This window comes from Macaca thibetana, chromosome 9, assembly GCF_024542745.1.
Source record: "Macaca thibetana thibetana isolate TM-01 chromosome 9, ASM2454274v1, whole genome shotgun sequence".
In the NCBI taxonomy this organism is placed as follows: domain Eukaryota; kingdom Metazoa; phylum Chordata; class Mammalia; order Primates; family Cercopithecidae; genus Macaca; species Macaca thibetana.
Window position 1 is genome coordinate 35,563,073 of NC_065586.1, and position 23,454 is coordinate 35,586,526.

At 42.7% G+C, this 23,454-nt stretch overlaps 1 long non-coding RNA gene across 1 annotated transcript; it reads left to right on the forward strand.

Moving 5' to 3' along the window:
- Window positions 1-445: 445 nt before the first annotated feature.
- LOC126963264 (uncharacterized) lies at window positions 446-22,784 on the forward strand. Its single transcript, XR_007728999.1, has 3 exons — window positions 446-663; window positions 18,429-18,871; window positions 19,851-22,784. It is a non-coding gene; the product is annotated as an uncharacterized LOC126963264 (long non-coding RNA).
- Window positions 22,785-23,454: the final 670 nt, after the last annotated feature.

The window sequence follows — 23,454 nt, forward strand, 5'->3', positions numbered from 1 at the left end:
CGCCCGTTGTGATTTATGATGGAAATAGAGGAGTAGGGAAGTGCATTTGCTATGCCTCCCTAGAGGCTTCAGAATCATTCTGTGGGTAGAGGAGCAGCTTCTGGAGATAATAGAATTGTCCTCCAGCTGCTCACACTTCACCCAGTCTGTGGCCAGATGTAAAAGGCTGGAGAACTTGTTTCCAGGATCAGAGACGAGGAGATGCAAGAGGCTCCTGTAAGCAAAGCAATGAACTATGGTATAACCCAGTTTGTGAAAGAAGATGCCTCTGAAGAACGAGTGGAGGTCAACTTAAAAATCAGCAGAATGCAATGGACTCTCATTTCCCCACTGATTACCTTCACTGTGGCCAGTGTATAAGCTGGGCTGTTTGTTCCTGGTAAATGTCCCTGATTCTGTCCCGAAGCTTTGGCCCAATCAGGAGCCCGAGCTGCGCACTTTTCATCTCCCAAGGCTGCAGCAAGATCGGGGAAGCATACCTTTGCAAATAAGACATGCACCGTGTCAAATGGAAATGCTTTCCTTGGCAGTGAGTGAAGCACTTTCATGATAACAATTTGGAATCCTGGAAAAATATCTGGACTTCGAAATGGAAAATGAGCTCTGCACTTTGCTGCTTTTGGGACCCCACCTCCTCGTCTCCAAATGCGGATGTTACGCTAAGTTGCCGGAGTGGCAGCTGTCTGTCTAGGGTTGTTCTCCTCTCTGTGGTTGCCACAGTGCACTGAACATTGGCCTCTCATTTTAAAACTCCCAGTTCTTTCTATCCTAAGGCAATTATAGTACTATGTTTAACCTAAAAATTAGGATTTATATCATAGTATGACAGTTGTGGTCAACATTCTTTATTTCAACAACTTTTTGATTTTATTAACTTTATTTCTTTCAACAACTTTCCATTTAGCTATATTGTTAGAAAAACATATGGAATACCGAAGGAAGTTATAGGACAAGAAATACGTACTTGGAAAGATAATTTTTGTCTCCTAAGAGATTGCCCCCAGTGTAGAGGGTTGTGTGGTATACCTTATTTAGCTGTGTGAGGTTGGTGTTTTTGAAGGGCTCCCCATAAATGCCATTCTCAACTCTGCTGGGGATCTAAAGAATTTGAAAATTTAAACTAGGAGAGACAGATGGGGCAAAATATCAAGTTAAAAAGAGCAAAGTTGGAGAATGTGGCCTTAGGGCTGACAGCCAAGCGTGCTTGTGAATACTGAGCCCAGAGGCAGGCCCCTCTCCACTACCAGGCAGCACAGCGCTGGCCTTCCCCACCAAGCTTAATCACTTCTAGCTTTTGATTTAAAGTGAGACACGTGCAACTCTTCCTTTTACTTGAACACTTAGAAGCCAATATAAGGTTCTTCACTGGCCCAGTTTCAATATTGTTGTGTCTCAGGGATCAGGGAGGCCACGTGTGGGCGTGGGTGTACTGGTTTACTACAGGTGCCATAATAAAGTACCACAAATTAGATGGCTTGAAGCAATAGGAATTTGTTGTCTCATAGTTCTGAAGGCTAGAAGTACAAGTTAAGGTGTTGGTAGGGTCTTCTTCCCCTCCAAACCCCATAAGTGGGAGTCCTTCCTTATCTCTTCCTAGCTTTTGGTGGAGCTGTCAATCCTTGGCTTGTGGCTGCATCACTTAGATCTCCACTTCGGCACTTTCATGGCCTTCTCCCTGTTTATCTTGGTGTGTGTCCAGTTTTTTTTTTTCTTCTTCTCCTTCTTCTTTTTTGCGATGGAGTCTTGCTCTGTCACCCAGGCTGGAGTGCAGTGACATGATCTCGGCTCACTGCAACTTCCACCTCCCAGGTTCAAGCATTTCACCTGCCTCAGCCTCCTGAGTAGCTGAGATTACAGGCATGCATCAACATGCCTGGTTAATTTTTCTATTTTTAGTAGCAATGGGGTTTCACCATGTTGGCCAGGCTGGTCTCTAACTCTTGACTTCAGGTGATCTGCCCACCTCAGCCTCCCAAAGTGCTGGGATTACAGCTGTGAGTCACTGTGGCTGGCCAAATTTTCTTCTTATAACAACACTATTCATGTTGGATTTAGAGCCTGCACTTATGACTTCACCTTAACAATTTCATCTACAAAGACTCTATTTACAAATAAGGTCACATTTTGAGGTCCAGGTATGTCCCGAGTGTGTTCCTTCTGGTGGGTTCATGGTCTCACTGACTTCAGGAATGAAACCACAGACCTTCGCAGTAAGTGTTACAGCTCTTAAAGGTGGTGTGGACCCAAAGACTGAGCAACAGCAAGGTTTTTTGTGGAAAGCAAAAGAACAAAGATTCCACAGCATGGAAGGAGACCCAAGCAGGTTACTGCTGCTGGCTGAGGTGACAAGCTTTTACTCCCTTATTTGACCCTGACCACGTCCTGCTGGTTGGTCCATTTTACAAAGTGCTAGTTGGTCCATTTTACAGAGTGCTGATTGGTTCATTTTACAGAGTGCTGATTGGTCCATTTTACAAACCTCTAGCTAGCCACAGAACGCCGATTGGTGCATTTTACAATCCTAACTACAGAGTGCTGATTGATGCATTTTACAATCCTCTTGTAAGACAGAAAAGTTCTCCAAGTCCCCACTTGACCCAGGAAGTCCAGCTGGCTTCATCTCTCACTGGGATTTGGACTTCAATATGTCTATTGGATGGTGGGGCAGGGACACAATTCACCTCACAACTGTGAGACTTAGTGCAACTCACAGCACTGGTCACAGAGAACACCGGCTCTCTGAGCACAGCTTTTTCCCTAAGACAAAGAGTCATGCATATGGAATTATTTACTTCAAAGATAGGAGGAGAACTCAATGAAATTGAGAAAAAAGAACAATACAAATGAGGAACAAAATGAAACAGATGAAGAAAATTGATGGATTCCTAGCTTGACTATGAAAAGAAAATGTCCAAATAAACATAAGCAGAAATTCAAAAGGAGATATTACAAATGTTACCACAGAAATGCAACAGATCATCAGAGACTACTAGAAACAACAATATGCCCACAAACTAGAAAACATAGAGGAAATGGATAAATTCCTGGAAACATACAACTTCCCAACATTAAACCAGGAAGAAATAGAAATCCTGAAGAGACCAGTAACAAATAGTGAGCTTGAATCAATAAAAAGTCTCCCAGTAACAACAAAAAGCCCAAGAGCAGATGAGTTTATGCCAAATTCTACCAAACCTACAAAGAAGAACTGGTACCAATCCTCCCGAAACTCTACCTCAGATTTCACCATCAGTTAAATGTACCATTTTTCATAGGAACCAAGTGAGCAAAGACTTACAGAGAAGTGAGGAGTGTCAGCCAGTGGAGGTCCATCTTCTGCAGTGAAAATTAGTAAGAAAGAAGAATCGTACTCCCTGCTATGAGCTAAAAATTTATGCCCTCCCAAAATTAATACATTGCCTGGTCTTCCATGCAATAGTATTAAGAGGTGCATTTTGGGAGGGGATTAGGTCATAAGGGTTCCACTCTCATGAATGGGATCAATGCCTTTATAAGAGAAGCTTTAGGAAACCTGTTTGCCCCTTCTGGCATGTGAGGACATAGCAAGGAGGTGCCATCTATGAAGCAAGGAACCCGTGTCAAACACAGAATCTGCTGGTGCCTTGATCTTGGACTTCCCAGCCTCCAGAACTGTGAACAATAAATTTCTGTTATGTATTGCCCAGTCTAAGGTATTTAGCTATAGCAGCTGGAATGGACTAAGACACCTCCCATTATTCAATTTTAGTATCCATTGAACATTCAGTTTAACACATTAATGAAAGCTCATTTTCAGGGCATTGCCTTGTCATGAACTTTAGAAGTATAGTTTCTTTTTTGTGGGGTTGCTTTGCATTTTGCTTGCAACTCATATTCCTAGAGAAAAGAGAACACTATTTCCCTGGCCATCCCAGCACATGTTCTGGACAAACTTCTCAACCTCCTGTTTCTAGTATTGGAAGTCCTCCAGGGAATGCCCTCTGGTGGGTGTCTCATTTTGACTTCCACCTGGGCTCCATCTTACAACATCTCCTTAATTCTACGCAGAACCACCTTGATCAGATTCCTCTATAACACTACTTAATAGTTTTCCATTCAAGTTATCCTCATAAGCATTAAAAAACCAAACTCTCTGGAATTGTTCTGAACTTCTAATCCTCTAAGCCTCCATTCTAGGGTTAGAGAATATGAGAATCTGTTTTGGGGAGGCTTGGGGTGGCTACTTCCTACAAAATTAACAAATCTGATGAAGACGATGGTGTGACTCTTTATTCTATTATAGTTCAGTTGGCATCAGTGAAGGCAGGAGCCATGAATCCACTGCACGGGGCTCATGAAATGTGCCTGGCTGCTTTAGATTTTTCTTTGGAGCTCACAACTCATAAGTGTTCTCCTGGGTTAGTGATAGGAGATTCTTCATCTGTCCTGGGAGAAGAAAGATTGAATTGGGGACAGGGATTTGGAGTTTTAATTCTTTGGCTCGAAGTCAAATTTTGGTGCAAATACATTATATGAAAGAGGTAATGTTATGAAAAATTATTGATTATTAATAGGTAGATATGAATTTGTTTCCAAAATGAGACCCATGGACTCTGGAGCTGGGAGAAAGAACCAGATAACTGGTAAGCATGGGTCCTGCCAGGTGGGGCAGACCTGTGGAAGTCCCTGTTCGTTGGGAGGAGGCATTAGGAGAGCTTTGAGAGATGAAGAGGGTGTGACAAAATGAAGGAGAGCAAAAAAAGAGAGGTAGAGGAAACACAAAACCAAATGTTTCCTCTATTAAAATGTTTGCTTCGGTCAGGCACTGTGACTTATGCCTGCAATCCCTGCACTTTGGAAGGCTGAGAAGAGAGGGTCACTTGAAGCCAGGAGTTTGAGACAATCCTGGGCAACATAGCAAGATCCCTGTCTACAAAAAACTTAAAAAATTATCCAGGTGTGGTGGCACACACCTGTAGTCCTAGCTACTCAGGAAGCTGAGGTGGGAGCATTACTTGAGCCTAGGAGGTTGAGGCTGCAGTGAGCCATGATCATGCCACTGCACTCCAGCCTGAGTGACAGAGCAAGACACTGTCAAAAAAAAAAAAAAAAAAAAAAAAAAAAAAAAAAAAAAAAAAGCATGCTTGAACAAACCCTGTGAGAAACGATTACATAGTCCTAACTGGGTCAGTATTTGTATGAATGAAGAATGCTTGTGTGTTTGCAGAAAGGGGAGACAAAGAAAGTCAGCCTTTGTTTTAACTTCCTGTGATGCCAATCAGGTGAGGTGGAACTTGGGGTGTCAAGGCAGACTGATTCTTATTTGCAGGGGTGTTTCATTTTGCACAATATGAATAGTGCAAATATACATTGCACAATAGTTCACATACTCTTCTCAATAAAAACTAATTTTTTAATTACTTTGGGAGACATTCAAATAAATGTTACGGTGAGTGAAGTTTTGATGAAGCACACACGCTTTTGTCATTGCATTGCAGTTAAGTGAAAAATCACTTTCCGGCTTCTGCTCCACAAATCTTGATTGCCTGAGGTCTGGTGTGCTGAGTGAGTCCACCTGCATGGACCCCTATTGTGCATGGTGAACGTGCTGTGCGCAGTCAGCCCAAGTTCTAGTTCGGCAGGTCAGAGTCATCTGAAACAGCTCTTGAGTTTCTCATACAATCTGAGCTAACTGCTGCCTGACCAAACAGGCAAGTGCAGTGGGAGGAATACATCATAATTCCCCTTCCAAATCTCTCTGAATAAACATTTGCACAACGGCTGATCAAGGCTCTGTGTGTTAACTATCACGTCCGGTGCTGACAATTTATAGAACCTCTTCGTGAAGATTCTCCTGGTGAACCTTTCATTTTTGCAGTTCACGCTATGACATTACTAGGAAGTACTGTTTGTGTTTGCAAAATACAGCTACATGCTTGCATCCATTCATGTTTATTTATATAGATGCTCTTAGCACCAGGGTAACAGCAGGTTTGACAGGAGAGGAACTTTTCTGCTGAAGACATACCACAGATGCCGTGACTTGAAAGAACCCCATTGTTTCTTTCTTTGCCTGAACATAGCTAAGCAAGAAGGTTTTTTGAAAAACAGTAACATGAAGAACATGGATAAAGTTAATCTTCAACTTGAGACCATTACAGCCAGGAAATGGAGGTGAATTTTAAATCTTGTTGGCTGTTATTCTGTCTTTATACCTGTAATTACTTCCTTTCCTTCCCATCCTTTCTTTCCCCCCCCCCCCCACAAAGATGGTGCCAGTGGGAGTAGGGCTGGGAACAAGGTTTAATATTGTGATTTTAAGTTATTATCTTTAAGGTCACTTTGCTACCAGGTTTCCTTGGGTGTTGAATTCAAATCACTTTTGTTTAAAAACATTGGTTTTCTTTTTGTTATTTTTTCCCTCTATTGCTCCTTTTTCTTCTGGGTGTTTTAAATCTGGAAATCTTCCTCTCAAAGGGGCTGATATGAAGAGTGGGAAGACTCCCACAATGGGAAAACCCTGCACTCTACCGAATCACAACTCTCATTCCCAGGTGATTAGTGATTTGGTGGAGCTCAGTGTTCATTATAAAGTTACTCATAAGCAATGATGATCATTTCCGGAGAAAAAGACAATGATCAATTTCATGGCCCCATGTGTAATCATGACTACTTGCATGCATTTATCAATGATCAATTACCCATTCCCTGTTAATTAAGAGCTTAATCTTCCCACTCATGTAATGTGAACAATGGTGCACTGTTGCAAGCTGCCTATTATATTTCCTCAGGACAAAGACCAAAGTAACTGGTCATGGAGTGCTCAGAGCTGTCACACTGGATTTCCTGCCTCTCCAGCCAAACACAGTAGGCACAGTTCAGTATTAACAGACTCATGTTTTCTATGAGCTAGGATGATGTCCTTCCCCCATAAAGCCAACGTTGAACACATTTTATCTTTAGCCTCAATATCATCACTCTTTTTTATATTTTTACAAATATGCATAGTGAATAAGAGAAGAATAAGAGAGGGAAGAGAAGAAGAATAATGTTTCCAACACAAAGAACAGATAAACGTTTGAGGTGATGGAGATCCCAGTTACTCCGATTTAATCATCACACATTGTATACAGGTATCAAAATAGCACGTGTACTCCCAATACACACACAACTATTAGGTATGAATTAAAAAGAGAAGAAATGTCTCAAATACCAAGTTTCTTGCTACCTAGGTTAATGCTTCATTTCCCTGCTGCCTTCTCCAAAAACAGCATCTTATCACCTGTATTCCTCCCAGTATTGAGCCTCTGGGTGGGTGGGGACCCGCCATGTTCTCTGCATGGCCACTTCCGCAGAGACTCTTACTTTGCTCCCCTCCTCTTCTGGAATCCCTGCATTTGAATTGCATGTTAGACTGACCAGTCACTGTTATAGTCATCTACAACCCTAGGGCCCTTCCCCTGCTCACTGTTGGTTTTTTCAATATGACCATTGCCTTAACTCTTGGTGACTTAAATACCCATGTACTGTACATAAGCTGGTCTCTCTATTCCCTGACCTATTCTCCAAAGATCTCATTCTAGACACCACTTCAGTTCCCCATTCCACAGTCACATCCTGGAATAGCTACAAAGTCTGTATTTCCATTGCAAACATCCTGGGCTCCAACTGCAGCCTTCTTCCTCTGTCACTCACTTCCTTCACTGCCCTGTCCGCAATGATGCTTTGACCTGCCTGCACCCCTTAACTAACTGTGTCCAGAGAAAATCACATGCCCAGGCTTACTACTCTAAGTCTCTTTCATGACCCTGAGCTTCCAGGGGGACTTGAGTGCACGTGGCAGCCAGGCTCCATCTCTATGGTCCACTCAGTGCTCCTGGCCCTTGCCAGGACTCACTGTCCTTTCTGCCCTCTTGCACCTTCTTCATTCAGTTGATGATCTTCCTTCCTTCCTATCTAACAGAGAAAGCAAAGGTGATCAGAAGAGAACTTCCACCTGCTCTCCTCATTTTTTTTCTGCTCACCTATCTGAAATCTAGGTGGAGGTTTCAAAATCTCAATTCTTGACTCCCTGCAGCTGAAGGCTCAACACCACATGCAAGCTGCCAAGGCTTAAAGCTTGCGTCTTCTGATGCCACAGCCTGAGCTCTATGCTGGCCCTTTTCAGCCAGAGCTGCAGCAGCTGGCACAAAGGATACCAAGTCCCTAGGCTGCACACAGGATGGGGACCCCGGGCCCAGCCTATGAAACCACTTTTTCCTCCTAGGCCTCAGGGCTGTGATGGGAGGGGCTGCCCCGGGCACCTCTGACATGCCCTGGAGACATTTTCCTACTTTGTCTTGGGGATTAACATTTGGCTTCTCAATACTTATAAAAATTTTTGCAGTTTTCTTGAATTTCTCCTCAGAAAATGAGATTTTCTGTTCTATTGCATGGTCAGGCTACAAATTTGCTGCACTTTTATGCTCTGTTTCCCTTTTAAAACCGAATGCCTTTAACAGCACCCAGGTCACCTCTTGAATGCTTTGCTGCTTAGAAATTTCTTTCACCACATACCCTAAATCATCTCTCTCAAATTCAGAGTTCCACAAATATCTAGGCAGGGGCAAAATGTTGCCAGTCTCTTTGCTGAAGCATAACAATAGTCACCCTTGCACCAGTTCCCAACGAGTTCCTCATCTCCATCTGAGACCACTTTGGACTGAATTTTATTATCCATATCATTATCAGCATTTTGGTCAAAGTCACTTAACAAGTCTCTAGGGAGTTCCAAACCTTCCCACATTTTCCCATCTTCTTCTGAGCCCTCCAAATTGTTCCAACCTTTGCCTGTTCCCTAGTTTCAAAGTCACTTCCACATTTTCAGGTATCTTTTCAGCAGTGCCCCACTCTTCTGGTACCAATTTACTGTACTAGTCTGTTTTCATGCTGCTCATATTTTCATCCATACCCAAGACTGGCCAATTTACAGAAGAAAGAGATTTAATTGGATTTACAGTTCCACATGCCTGGGGAAAACCTCACAATCATGGTGGAAAGCAAGGAGGAGCAAATCTCATCTTACATGAATGGCAGCAGGCAAAGAGAGAGAGAGCTTGTGCAGGGAAACTCTGCCTTATAAAGCCATCAGATCTCATGAGACTTATTCACTATCATGAGAACAGCACAAGAAAGACCTGCCCCCATCATTCAATTACCTTCAACTGGGTTTCTCCCACAACATGTGGGAATTCAAGATGAGATTCGGGTGGGGACACAATCAAACCATACCAGTCATCGTGATGGGATGCTGTCTTCCTTTCTGCTTTCACCCCTTCTAATGCACCTTGCACACTACCGTCAACCTTCATAGAGTGCACGTGAGTATGGCTCGATTTAGTCTGTTTGGGCAGCTATGACAAAATGCCATCAATTGAGTAGCTAATAAATGATAGATATTTGTTCCTCATAGTTCTGGAGTCTGGGAAGTCCAAGATCAAGGTACTGGTAGATTCAGTGTCTGGTGAGGCCACCTTCCTCACAGACAGCGCCTTCTGTATCCTCATGTGGCAGAAGAGGCTAACTAGTTCTCTTTGATAATGGCACTTATTCCATTCATGAAGGTTTTGTCCTCATGATCGAGTCACCTCCCAGTGGGCCTGCTTTCTATACAAGCACATAGATGATTAGGTTTCCATACATGGATTTGGAAGGGAACACAAACATTCAGCTCATAGCACTATTCCCTTGTCTACAATTCAGCAACCTGTCTTAGGTAACTTCATCCCTTTGGATAAATATTCAGTCTGTTCAAAATCTAGGTGCTGACATGTGTATGCTTGAGTCTTAAAGGTGAAAGGCTCCTACAAGTAGTTTTGGGAACTCCTATGCAATCCGTTCTGTTCAATTTCCTCATTGGAAATAGACCCTCCAAGAGAAAGATGAGGTAGACTGTGCTTCTTAAAGTATGCAGCAATCTAAATACAGTAGTCCCCTCTTATCTACAGGGGGTATGTTTCAAGACCACAGTAGATGCCTGAAACCCTGGATAGTATGGAACCCTATGTGTACTGTTGCCCTTAGTATCTGCAGGGGATTGGTTCCAGCATCTCTGGCAGATACCAAAACCCACAGGTGTTCAAAAGTTCCCTATATAAAATAGTTAATATTTGCATATAATCTACACCTCCTGTATACTTTCAGTCTTCTCTAGATTACTTATTGATATGGTTTGGCTGTGTTCCTACCCAAATCTCATCTTGTACTGTTGCTCCCATAATTCCCACATGTTGTGGGAGGGACCCGGTAGGAGACAATTGAATCACAGGGGTGGTTTCCCCTGTACTGTTCTTGTGGTAGTGAATAAGTCCCATGAGATCTGATGGTTTTACAAAGGGGAAACCCTCTTTGCTTGACTGTCATTCTGTCTTGTCTGCCGCCATGTAAGATGTGCCTTTTGCCTTCTGCCATGACCGTGAGCCCTCCCAGCCACATGGAACTGTGAGTCCATTAAACCTCTTTTTCTTTATAAATTGCCCAGTCTCAGGTATGACTTTATCAGCAGTGTGAAAAGACTAATATACTTATAATACCTAATATGATGTAAATGCTATGTACATAGTTATTATATTATATTGGCTTTTATTTGTATTATTTTTTATTGTTGTATGGTTATTTTTACTTTTTTAAAAAATATTTTTGATCCAAGGTTGGTTGAATTTGCAGATGTGGAACCCATAGACATGGAGAGCTGGCCATGTTGTGTTCTTTTCCTATATATACAGAGCTATGAAAAAGTTTTATTTATAAATTAAGCACAGGAAGAAATTAAAAACAATAACTAGTAATAAAATATAACAATTATAACAGTGTGCTGTAATAAAAGTTATAAGAATATGGAAAAAAATGTTGTCTTTTAATTCTCCCAGGTAGGCTCTGGGTGGATGAGAGGGAGCTCCTCTTGGCAGAAGCTGGAGGTGTTAAAATACACACATTTACAGCCCGTTTGCTGCCTCTGCTGGGGTGCTGCTCATCATGTCTCATCCCCTGGTCCCATCTGGCTGAGCTGTCCCACTGCTGCTTGCCTCTGGATAATTGGAGTCTTGGCCAATTGCTTTTTTGAAATAGAAGGAAAGACATGATATAGTGATCCAGATGCAGATAGGTGGGCAGACAAGTGAGGAGAGCATGTGAAAGTTCTCTTCTGATTACCTTCGCTTTCTCAGTTAAATAGAAAGCAAGATCATCATGCAATGATTAATGCAGGGAAATCTCTCCTCCATGTTCACGGTTAAGGCCAAATCTCTGTCACCGCATGCCATGCCCACGTAGCTGACTCTGCCCACCTCACTTCTTGCTGCTTGTCTGTAATGCACTGCACGGGAGACTTTGGAGCATGCCTTTCAGTCCCTAAGTGTATGCCCTGGCCTCCAGCCTTCTGTGCCTGCCCTCATGTGGCTCCTTCTGTTGGACTTACCTCACTTTTGTCTGCCAAATGGTCTCCTACCTATACCTCAGGGCCAATCCAGTGGGTTACCTCCGGGGATAAGTTTCCATGAATACCCTGGATGGAGCTAGCTATCTTCCCTTCGGTCCCTGACATAGTTTGAATGTCTGTCTCCTCCAAATCTCATGTTGAAATGTGATCCCCAGTGTTGAAAGTGGGGCCTGGTGGGAAGTGTTGGGTCATGGGAGTGAATCCTTCATGAATGGCTTGATGCCTTTCCCATGGTAATGAGTGAGTTCTTGCTCTGTTCACTCAGGAGTTGGTTGTTTAAAGGAGCCTGGCATCTCGTCTCTCTCTTGCTTTCTCTTTCTTGCTCCCTTTCTCAACACGTGACATGCTGGCTACCTTCCCTCCCACCATAACTAAAAGCTTTCTGAGACCTTACCAGAAGCCAAGCAGATGCTGACGTCTGGTCGTGCTTGCACAACCTGCAGAACTGGGAGCCAAATAATCTTTTCTTCATAAATTTCAGTCTCAGATGTTCCTTTATAGCAATGCAAAACTGATAAACACAGGTCCCTTATGGTACCTTGTCCACATGCCTCTGTGACCATGTATACAATGATTTATTTGAGACCTTTGTTTTTGTGTCTTACTCACCCTCTCCCCCAGGATAGGGACCTGTCCTGGCTCATGAAACCACCAGTGTCTAGCACAGTGTCCTGCACATAGTAAATGTTCAATGTTTGTTTGTTTGAAGGCAAAAATGGATGAATGGACAGGATTTTTGCCTTTATCTAGGTCTTCAGCTAGTCACTGATTGTAGAGATACAAAATGGAGCATTTTTAAAAAAGGGAATAGTAAACAAACAAAGAGAACATGTAATAATAGCAACTTAACTAACATTTTAAAGTTAAGTTGCTGACTAATTTCATTCCCAAGATTTAGAAATGCTGTATAAGTCTAAGTCATCACTTTCTCCCTCTCATTTTCAAAGTAGAACTTTCAAATCAAATGATGCTGACCATTGAAAAAAATTTGTTTTCAGAAATAGTAGAATATATAAAGTGCTTAATCAGAAGGGCTCAATATCACTGAAAATAATATCAAAGATTCCAATAGCAATGTTTTGCAACACATTAATAATCAAAAAGCAAGAAACCATCATTTAGACATTGGGATGTACAGATAAACTTGGTTGAAAGAATTGGTATCATCAATTCAGGCAATAGCTGTGACCCAGGAAGGGATTACCAGTTTTGCTGTACTTAAAATTCTGTACTTTGCTTTGCTCTAAGTCTGCATTTCGCTTGTGCCACTAGATGCTTGTTCTAACTCTGTTTCATGTTGGGTTGTTGCTGTGCTGGGAGGATGAGCTTTCAGAGACTCAGTTCACAGCAGACAGTGGACTTTGGTTAAATATGAAGAATGCCTTTCTCTCTAAACTATAATAAAGTCCTTTTACATCACATTCATCCTGATACTACCTTATTCGCTTTATTGACTACAGAGTACTTATACATGCATTCAAGTCTTATAAAAATTGAATCTAGCAGCAGCTATTAATAATTAAACTTCTCCTAGCTGGGACTTGCCTGTATAAAGATGTTACAAATTCAGAGTCATAACAGGGAGGGTAGAACAGTGATTTATCATTGCGAAGCCTAACAACTCCCAGCTTCTGGCTTTGTATTTCTGCCCATCTGGCTCATTGCTGAGTCCTAAGGTCATTTGTGTCTACAAAGCTCCATGGCGAGAGACAGAGAGACACAAGAAACCAGAGGAACAATCTCAGTGGTGGTTTCTCATAACTGGATCCATGCATGTGTACGTTAGAGTGAGACTTTTCATAGCTAACTTCAATTGCTATTTCAGGAAGATCCCTCACCATCTGAAGAAATGCATCCACTCTGCATTAGTTCTAGAACGTGCCACAGTGATATGGGTGGGGAAAAATGGGCCCGCTCTTAGGAGCCTGGCGCCTGCTTGTAGCAGCAGACACACCTCTTATCTCCCCTGCTTTAAAAAACGTAACCATTCATCATTAGATAAACTCACTTTAAGATGTGAGCACAGTCGTTACCAGATCAGTCTCAAACTATTCATTTTTGTGACAGTATTTAATTATGATCTCAGTGCAAGATAAAAGCTTCTGATGAAGTCTTTGTATATTCTCTTATAAATTTGATTACCGATTCATGTAAGACACTACTCATAAAAGTAGAGATTAAATGAATAACAATGAGAGAGAAAGGTGTGTATTTTCATTTTCCTGGGGTATAACAAGGGTGCTTGATGCTGCACGTGTGGGACGTGGTGCTGAGGTCAGTTCCCTGGCACTGCTGTCATCCCACGGAAGCCAACTTTAAAAGGACTAAAAGCATCCATGGAGATGGGTTCATGGTAGGAACCCCATGTCACAGATGAGGCTGGTGGGTGTTGGGGAGGGTGTCATGCCCACCTACCTGCATCAGGACCAGGATCTGTGTTTTGTGTAACCACAAGGCCAGAGGGGCTCTGGAGGGTGGATACTTCAAAGGCAGTTATTGTGTGCACAGTACGCATGCAGAAGGAGCAAAAACTGTTTGTGGGGAAGAATTTGATCAAACAAAAAAATGAGAAGAGAAAGGGAGGAGTGAGAAAAGGAGGATATGGGAACAGGTTTGGAGAAAAGGGAAGATGAACAATTCAAGACAAATGTGAAATACTACCTCTCAATTTTGTCTGGAGCCAACCTAATGGCCACCAGGCATTTTCTGTGCTTGAGTGTGAAATTGCATTTCTGCAGTTAGCCCGAGTGTTTTCAAAGGAGAGGCCCGCTACTCTAGGCCTGGGGACACCTAAGACGAAGGATGAAGGACGCCTCTCATAGGCGGCCGCTTATGAGCACACAGCTTAAGCCCCACGGACACCAGGACCTGCTGGATGACTCATCCATTCAGGACAGCTGGTTTCTCCATTCTCTGTTTCAAAAATCTCCTGAATTGGAGACTCCAAAATCTCACCTCTCACTTCAGTGGTCAAGCTCTTTGAGAGTAATTTTTTCCTGCTTCAGTGAACAACTGTTCCCACTTGTTTATTCCTCTGTGAGAGAGAAAGCTGTTCATCAGCATTAAGAAAAACCTTCTTGTACCTGACATTGTTGAAAAGTCATTATGTAACCATATCTTAGCCATTTCAGTCCCTTTGCATATTTCCCTAAAATTGAGAAAATTTATATTAAATGAGATGCAGAGTGTATGGCAGGGAGATAACGTTTGAATGCATTTTTGCATCTAATTCTCAACTTAGCCACTTACTGAGCACCTACTATATGTAATTAAGGCTGTTAATGGCAACGTCCTTCTCTGGAATCAGTTGATCACGAATGTGATTTTGTACAAGTTTTTTTTTTTTTTTAAATTTATTTTTGAGAGAAAGTTTTCCTCTTGTTGCCCAGGTTGGAGTGCAATGGCATGATCTCGGCTCACTGCAACCTCCACCTCCCAGGTTCAAGCGTTTCTCCTGCCTCAGTCTCTCCAGTAGCTGGGATTACAGGCACCTGCCACCAAGTCAGGCTAATTTTTGCATTTTTGGTAGAGAGGGGGTTTCACCATGTTGGCCAGGCTGATCTTGAACTCCTGACCTCAGCTGATCCAGCCACCTCAGCCTCCCAACATGCTGAGATTACTGGCGTAAGCCACGGTGCCTGGCCTTGCACAAGTTTCTTACTCCTTCTAGGTTTTCCCTAAAAGTGATTTTGTAAAATGGTGATGATGATATTTAAATGATCATCATAACAATGGCATCTTTGAAATATGTAGAATGTCAACTAAATACTAGATGCTTAGTAAATTTTAAATTTTGGCCAGGCTCACTGGCTCATGTCTGTAATGCCAGCAGTTTTGGAGACTGAGGAGGGAGGATTGCTTGAGTACAGGAGCTCAAGACCAGCCTGGGCAACATAGTTGACTTTTAAATTTTCATATGATAATAGCCCTATTTAGAATTAGTGACAAAATGATGAATTAATTACTCAAAAATTAGGTTTGGAACAATGGGATAATCATATTTTTAAAGTTAGATTATTATCCCCAAAATCTCAAATTACTTAATGGCTCTAGGTCTTCCGTAAAAGCGGAGTTGTAAAATGGTGATGATGAAATTTAAATGATTATCATGAGAATGGCATCTTTGAAACGTGTAGAATGTCAACTACATATTAGATCCTTAATATATTTTAAATTTTGGCCAGGCACAGTGGCTCATGCCTGTAATTCCAGCACTTTTGAAGGCTGATTTTAATGGAAAACACAAAACTATAGGAGTACTAGGACAATTTTAAGAGAAATAAGTTATAGCCTTTGGGTACAAAGGGCCTTTCTTAGCATTACATCAAAGCTAGAAATTGTGAGAAAAAATATTCTTATAGGAATGATTGTACAATTGTACAAAGGTAGTCATTCAAAGATGTCAGTTGCCAAATAGTTTTACTGTTAATGACATGTAAAATGCTTAGTATATAATTTTACATGGTAAAAATCATGCAAAAGCAGCATATAAAACTGTTCACTCCATATTCTATGCTATTTTGAGAATGCAACTTAAAATACCTACAGCCAGTTGTGATGGGTTACACCTGTAGTCCCAGCTACCTGGGAGGCTGAGGTCGGAGGATTGCTTGAACCCTGGAGTTGGAGGCTACAGTGAACTACGACGGCACCACTGTACATCAGCTTGGGTGACAGAGTGAGATCCAGTCTCCGAAAAAAAAAGTTAACAAAGAAATTTTAAATTTTAATTTGGGGACTATGCCACGTGTAAAGGCTCACAGAAAAATCATGATTCAGACCTTGCCCTCCAGGAACACGTTGTCTAGCAGGAGCCAGATGATACAGGAGGGACGTGAGAAAGCGTCCAGGGAAACAGACCAGGGGTTGGGCTTGTTTGGGGGTGACCTGGAAAGGCTTGCCTGGGTAAGACATGTCTGTGAAGGCCAGGGGTACAGGGGAAGGTGACATGAAAGCCTTAAAGGGGGGCAGCTGCCACCGCTGCAAGAGATAGCTGTTGAAAGTCTCATCTGGGAAGAAGCTGGTCAGGCGGTGGCCTATTGTGACTGCATTCCTCTAAGACCAGACAGTTTCCTGTTGGCCAGCTGAGGCCCAAGCGTGGACAACAGCACAGCTCTCCCCGCTGGAGCCTGGTCTAGGAAGGACGGCAGCAGGAAGCAAAGTCCGTGTCTGGGGACTCTCAGCCCAGGGTGTAGGACCCTCGGCCTCTGAATGGTGCCGCTGCAGGACTGTGCCTGGGGATGCTATTGAGGTCGTGGGAAGACTCATTTGGACGTAAACTCCTGGTTGGCTGAATGGCTGCTGTTCTCAAATTCGCATAGATTGGACAGAGGCCCGTCATGGTGGAGGGAGCGGAGCCTGGCTCCCAGGCTCTCGGTTTCCAGCCTCCTCTTCTGCTATCAAAGCCCCAGCCTGGGCTGGCAGCTTTTCAGGGAGGCTTGTCTATCTGTCGCTATGCAGCAACTCTGATTCCCATGAAGGCGAGTTTCACAGGGACGTCCACAGAGTAAAAATCCTTGAGAGACTAAACTGAGATTAAGTGGTAGAAAGCCTAGAACAGCAGTCCCTGACTGGATAGAAAATCAACAGATCCCTCAGAGAACAGCGCCCCTGGCCACGTCCCTCCTCCAAGGGCCAAGGAGGTCAGTCGTGCAAATGACAAAGCCAGTGGCTCCCTGGGCTTCGCTCTGCGTCTCAAGGGCCATCAGTGTGTGCGTGACATCCAGCATGAAGAGTGAGTTTGAATGGATCAGTGCCACCAAGACTCCTAATCTGTTTTGGAGAAGGAAATGCAGTTGACATAATTTCTGTTATGGGCTGTGTGCCCCACGCTCTCACGTTACCATGACTCACCTTGCAGGAAACTGATGTATAGCTGCGGGTTGTGCTGGACCAGGGAACAATACCATTTTCATTGCTGAGAGGGGGAAAGAGTTTGCCAGACACATGGGCCTTGGGAGTGGTTTCGATGTCTGCCAGGCGTCAGGTGGCCTCCCTCAAATCCCAGAGTCTTGTGCACGTCACCACAGAGCATCAGCCAAGGCAAACACCACCTTCCTCACTAAGCATTTACCGTCCCCTGGTGGTTTCTGCAATAAAATAATAATCACTGCTCTTTCCTGAGAGCTAACTCGAAGCCCTGCATGTTGCATCATCTTCAATGCCCATCAGACCTAAAAGGCAGGATGATCACCACCATTTTGTAGGTGAGGAAACTGAAGCTCAGGGACTTTTCAGGACTTGTTTGGGTTTGTACAAGCTTGGAAAAAGATTTGAACACAGGTAGGTCTAATAAAGCTCTTCTGTTTTTCCCCACCATATTATGCTTTACATTGTTCTAAAAGTTTGAGATCTATGTGTCTGTTACAGCCTTTGTTTTTTTAGGATTGGAGTTCTCAAGAGACATTTGGGTCACACGGTGACTATGCTGGAACTCCCAGCCACCTCCACTGGCTCCTTTCACCCAAACTGTAATCTTCTTGTTACTTTCCAGTCATTTGTCCTGAAATCTCATCAGAGATGAAATATTTCCTACCCTATTTCCATACTCTCTGTTTTTTTCTTCAGAGACAGAGTTTTGCTCTGTCACCCAGGCTGGAGTGCAGTGACATAATCACAGCCCACTGCAGCCTCAAACTCCTGAGCTCAAATGATCCTCCTGCCTCAGCCTCCTGAGTAGCTGGGACTACAGGTGCTTGTCACCACGCCAGGCTTATTTTTGTCTTTTTGGTAAAGATGGGGTCTCACTATGTTGCCCAGGCTGGCCTCAATCTCCTAGCCCCAAGCGCTCCCCTTGCTCTGGCCTCCCGAAGTTCTGGGATTGCAGGCATGAGCCATCTCACCCAGCCTCTATTTTCATATTCTTTGACTGCACATTTCCCTGAGCTAGTCTCAGATTCTGCTCTCTGTTTTTCTTACTGATTGTGCAGATTTTGAATGAAGCCTCTCTCTTCTGCACATTTGCCTTCCCCAGATAGAGCTTGCTGCGGAAGTAAAATTTCAAAATAATCCTCCAACGTGATTGTGGCCTAGAGGAGCAGAGCAGCGGTGGGAACAATTTAATTCCTAATACAGTCCATACCTCTAACTCGCTGCATGCGTGCCACTGAAACGCGAAGAAGTTGCTAGAACTCCTCCACTCCTGCAGAGCTGTTGCCTCTCTGAGCCTGTGTGACAATGTTTTCTCTCCCTGCTGTCACTTAGCACTTCCTCGAGTCTCTTTGGATGGCACTTCATGATTTCTCCCTGCAGCAATGATGGAAATATGTCAGCTGTCAAAGGCTCTGGCAGCAGAAGGCAGCTGAGAATAAAGCGGCTTCATGGGAAAGTCGGTGACCCCTAACCATACCCCGCTTTCCACCGATGATTTGCCTGGACAATGTTTAAAGTGGATGAAATATATATTTTTTGAATCAGGTAACTGTTTTTGATAGAAGCTGGATACTTTTATTATGGATTAAACTTGATAACCTATCATTCTTTGGGAGAAAATATAATAACTTATTCTGGGTTGGTGTAATATTTAGATAGAAAGGCGTTTCCCTCTCTCTTCCAAACGAACCTCTCCAGACGTACGTTGCACAAGTATATTTGTCAAATGCAACTTCCTCTGAATTATAGAATAGATTAACTATGTTAAATAACCTTAACAAGGGCAGAAATGCGGAAGTTCATATGTGTACACTTGTGTGAATTTCCATCATTGTGTGAAATGTGTGCTTCTTAGATACCGTACTCCAGTGAGCACTGACGTGGCTTGTGGGTGACTTAAGGTTACAGTCAGAATCATAATGTTGTTATTGGCCTTGATCTTAGTTTCACATTACCAGTGTTTCCCACCACTTGACTTTCCTATTTATAAAAGAAAACTAAATCAAAATTATTCACACAAAATTGCCCCTTGTACACTTTGAATATTTTTAACGTTATCTGAGTAAAGTGATGGAGGGACTGTTTTACTCCTGATAGCCAAGACTGTGCACCTTAAAGACCAATTTACTTTTATAAATGCACAAATGCACAAATCAATTGTTTTATCACACTTTTAGCTAGAAGTCTTAAGTGTTTCTAAACTTAGTAAATTTATGAGGATGAAAGTGGCCTTAGACTTTGCACCTCCTCATTTACAGATGAAGAGATGGACGTCCAAGTGAACCAAGTTGCCTGAGATCAAATAGCTAATTAGTAGATGAACTAGAACTAGAACTTGAATGCGGATCTCTGCCCCACAAATGAGCCATCTTTCTGCCAACTGCTAACTATATTCAGGTTGTGATCATTTTGGGTGAAATGATGCTTGCTTTCTTGTCTTCATTTGTTTTTATTGTGATTTTTAAGTTCAAGGATATCTCAAATTACTGGCTCATTAAATCTTGTATTCTTTTGCTTGTTGAAGGCAACAGGAGATGACCAGTGCTGGGTTTCATGGGAACCAGAGGATTTACAACTTTGCTTGGGCTCCACCTACCAGCAGGAGCCTGATGAGGAGGGCGGCTGTGTTCTGAATTATTTTCAGGAAGTCTTGTTTAGCCCAAGACCATCCAGGCAAAACTGCCACAGGATCCTGCTGCTGCAGCAGGATGTTACCAAATGAGACGTTGACTCAAAGAAGGGGAGCTGAGATCAGGAAGGCCAAAGTGGCTTCTGAGAATTCAAACACTCCAAGGAGGCTGGGTGAGGTGGCTCACGCCTATAATCCTAGCACTTTGGAAGGCCCAGGTGGGTGGATCACCTGAGGTTAGGAGTTTGAGACCAGCCTGGCCAACATGGTGAAACCCCGTCTCTACTAAAAAAAAAAAAAAAAAAATCAGCTGGGCGTGGTGGCAGGCACCTGTAATCCCAGCTATTTGGGAGTCTGAGGCAGGAGAACTGTTTGAACCCAGGAGGTGGAGGTTACAGTGAGCTATGCCACTGCACTCTAGCCTGGGCAAGAAGAGCGAAATTCGGTCTCACACACACACAAAAAAAAAACAAAAAAACAAACAAAAAAAATAACAAACACCAAAACCCAAAAAACAAAACCTCCAAAGGACATATGTGCGCTCTTGCTCTCAGGAGGCTTGCGATTCCTGGGGAGAAACTGATCACACACACACCAAGTATCGTAAAGTGATGCAAGGTTGTAAAAGGGAGAGGCAAGTTCTGAGTCTCCTCCTGCCTCCCAGTTCCCTTCCCTGAATGGAGGGTCACTGACTAATTTGTCACATCCCAAGACCATGAGTGGCTATTTTACATGTAGGCAAGGTCACCATGCTTTAAAAGGCAAAGCCCCGTGAGCCACCTCTCTTTGTTGGAAGTTGCCAGCCTCTGGCCCTCCTCTCATTTCTCCAGTGTAGGTTTGAGGTCTGGGAATGCTGCTGGTAGCTGTGGTCCGTCCCTTTAAGGACTGGGATTTGGAAGAGAAAGGAAAGACCCTGGTTGGAGCCTGAGCCTAAGCTGAGAGCTCCAGCCTGAGGTTGCAAAAAGGCCCAGCCTTGGGTGCGGGTTCTAAGCCCAGATGGCAATAAAGGATCACCCTGTCTTCCCATGGGCTGGAGTTCCTTGTGAGAGTGCTTTCTTTGGAAATGCTGTCGTAACATTGACAGGGCAGAATTTCAGCATTTCTCACCCTTGGCCCTAATATCCATCTCCCAAATCACCCCCAGTACCAGGAATCATTAAGAAAGCAGTGGTAGTGTTGAGACAACCGAAACGCTGTTTGTTTGAGAATCGTCACCTATAGCAGATGAATTTCTGGAAAAAGTGTCTTCAGCATTAGGCAGAGGCATGTTGTTATACACAAAGAAAGGCAGGAGAAAAACACCAAGAACTTTCTGGAGTAACTTCTCAACAGTAGGATGCTGTGTCGCCCTAGACAGCTCTATCAACACGTGAGGACTGGGAATCTAGTGGTGAATTGATGTGATTGGGTTGGGGCAGAAATGCCACGGGGTCTGATGCAGCACAGCTGTACGTCATGGAAAATGGCTACTGAGACAGGCAGCAACCAGATGTAGAATGAATCTGTTTAAGTAAAGAGAGGGTTTGCTTTAGGAGAGCAGGATGCAGGACCATAGCCAGAAGGAGAGAGCAAAACCTGTCTGAGAGTTGAGGAATTTGTGATGTCCTGCCTGACACACCAGCACCCCTGATGATGCTGTCAATGGCTTTCTCTCAATTAGGCCCCCTGGACAGGTGGAAGCCGAGGTAAGTTGGGTAACTGATGTCTTCATGCTTCCACAAAGGGCTCGCTTTGGGCAGATGGAACATGTTAATGCAGGTCCCTGAATGAAGCAGGGAATTCTGGACACATTTGCAGGCCAGCGAAGGAAAGGTCCTTCTCCATGTCATGGTTCCACGTGCTCTCCACCATAAACTTGGAAGAATTCAAGCTGACACATCATGTGAAATTCAGGGTGAAAAAAGTCTGTTGAAATGGATAATGGAACGTGGAAGACCTGTGGAACATGTAGTTGGACCTTTACCTCTGTCTCTGTCCACGCAAAAGCCTGCAATAGAATGTGCAAGGATAACATCCTCAAATTTTTCAAAAATAACTTTACAGTTGATCCATTTATTTTGTCGGGGGGAGGTGAGGGGACAGAAAGAAGAATGGGAAAGAGAGTGAGAGCAGGGAAAGAGAAGAGTGATGAGTGAAGGGGAAGAGAAGGAATTTTCTAACAACTCCTTGCCACAAAATGATGAGTGATGGTGAGTGATCTAATTAGGTCATTAAGTGGGTGAAACAACATGGCCAAGGTAAACTTATGTAAACTGTTTCTTATTTAAATTACATTGGATACTTGGATCATCTGTTTAATAAAAAATCTCATCCACTCTTCAATATTGGCTTAAATCCTCTCCCCTTAACAAAACCTTTTCTAAGCACTGCGACTGGGACATTTTTTAAGCTCTTTTTTACATTTTTTACCATATTATTTAGTTGAAACTAATTGCATGGAGCTCTATTTCACGTAATTACTTCCATGGGTCCATGAGTCTTATTTCTCCCCAAAGACATTTTTCTTAGGGAGGAAGAAACCAAGCTACAAACGTTTTTCTCATGTTTTTCTATTCTGCGTTCTGTGCAGTAGATGTTGCTGAACATTTGCCAGGAGCCTGATATTTGGAAAGTTTGGCTCATTTTCAAGGCTATGCAATTTAATGATACGACAAAACCCAACATTTCTAGATCCCAATTAAGTACTTCATTGTCCTGACTTCATTCATCATAATGGGAAATTAACTTACTGTCTAATATCTCATTTTCTTTTCTTTAACATAGATAGTAATAAACTAACCCATGCAAGTGTTTTGAAGAATAATGAATAAATAAAATTTGCAAGAAAATGTAAGTATAAAGATGTATCTAAATGCAGGCAATATTAATTGAGACTGATAAAATAAACCAGCTAGTAATGATGTGGAAGTGGTAAGGTTAAAAGTTGCACTTTTAAGTTACATGTACACATCGTTAAGTTATATGTACACATCGTTTTGCAAGCCAGATTTTTAGTAACTAAATAGAAAATGACTTGGAGAAAATACATGAGACTTTTTGAGTAATTCTGAGGTGGGAGATAAATTTTTAAAAATTCTGAGGATGTATGATGGGATTATCTAAGACTGTTTCTCTCTTAGTCTCCTGAACTCTGTTTATAGTGTAAACATTAACTTTGTTTATAAATTTAATGAATCAATTTTTGATTAGATAAACATGTGTATGGTAAAGAAATTCCGTGAGACTAAATAATTCTTCCCCTTCTGTCTCCCAGTTTCCTGGTTCTCTTCCTCAGAGAAAACTACTATGTTTCTTGAATTTTCTTCAGTGGTATTCTCTGTAGATACAAACATATTTCTAAATGTGCCTTTCACTTTTATAGCATGAACGTTGGTGTTCTAAGCAAGGATTCTACACTTTGCTTTTTTTCACTTACCAATATGTCTGGAGATTGTTCCATACATACATGTCAATCCACCTCTTTCTTTTTAACACTAGAGTCTCTGAGATATCTCAGAGA